The sequence below is a fragment of the Cryptotermes secundus genome, unplaced genomic scaffold, assembly GCF_002891405.2.
Source record: "Cryptotermes secundus unplaced genomic scaffold, Csec_1.0 scaffold42, whole genome shotgun sequence".
Taxonomy (NCBI): Eukaryota; Metazoa; Arthropoda; class Insecta; order Blattodea; family Kalotermitidae; genus Cryptotermes; species Cryptotermes secundus.
This window is the reverse complement of record NW_019720161.1, coordinates 268,906-270,076: the sequence shown is the minus strand read 5'-3', so window position 1 is coordinate 270,076 and position 1,171 is coordinate 268,906. Positions and strand designations below refer to the sequence as shown.

The window sequence follows — 1,171 nt, the reverse complement described above, 5'->3', positions numbered from 1 at the left end:
CATTGAAGAAATTGTGGAGCTGTCGGGAGTGACTTGGAGCTCAGTTCAGCGAATTTTGACAGAAGATTTGGGAATGAAAAGGGTGGCTGCGAAATTTGTGCCACGACTGCTGACTGCTGAACAAAAACAAGGTCGCGTGGAAGCATGCTGTGCTTTGAAAGAAGAGTCCAGAAATGATTAAACTTTTTTTTGTTTCCTCGAATGAAAAGAGACATGAAAGGAAAGCATTTTGCTGATGTTGCCGAGGTGAAGGAAAAAACGTTGGAGGCGCTGTCAAGCATCTCAAAATATGAATTTAGACAATGTTTTGAAAAATGGAATAAAAGACTAGACAAGTGTATTAGTGTAAGTGGAGAGTACTTTGAAGGGGACTGAAGGTTTGTGCTTAAAATTTGAATAAATAAGTTAAAAAAAAAATAAGTTCGGTTTCTTTTGGGTACCCCCTTGTATATACATAGCTTATGTCTGCAATATCTTGCTCTGTAAATTAAGCAAGACACCATCCAGGGCAACCAAACATATCAATTCTTGAATGATGGTCATCCCTCATTACTGGAGACACATATCTCCGAAATGTTGGAATCCAATCCAGATTTATGTGGTTGGTTGCCCGAGTAGATTTTATCACTGTCATCGACCATATAAGCTTTAAATCTTAATAAGAATCTTTCCTTCCCCACTTCATGTACAATAAGTTTACTGTATCATCAGTTACAACCAGCAAGTACCATATTTCCCAGTACATAAGACACGTAATGGTTCAAGTAGGAGAAATTATAAAATATCTTCCTCTAAACGGCACTGGTGTATAAGACAATTTCAATTTTACGATGAAAAATGTGTCTTAAATAAAGTAAATACACATGGTAATTTCAATATACCAACATTTCACAGAGTGGGGAACCAGTTTACATTTATATATATATACAGGGTGTCCCAGGAGGAATGGACCAAACTTCGGGAGGGTGTTCCTTATGTTAAAGTATGCCGATATAACCCAAAACACCTATGTCCAAAGTTGAATGGTTACGGAGATAATGGCCAGAGAAGTGTCAAACTTTGACCGGTGTTACACACTTGTTGATTACAAAATACATATTAAAACTGGCAGGAATATGTGGATTCTGTAATGTTAATAATGTACGTAACATCAAACTAACTTGTGAGTGAC

The 1,171-nt window shown here is 37.1% G+C and overlaps 1 protein-coding gene across 9 annotated transcripts in view; it reads right to left on the bottom strand.

The window, feature by feature from the left end:
- LOC111866814 (transcriptional repressor CTCF) overlaps window positions 1-1,171 on the bottom strand; it is a 32,877-nt gene that overhangs the window by 17,122 nt on the left and 14,584 nt on the right. The gene's annotated exons all lie outside the window — the stretch shown is intronic.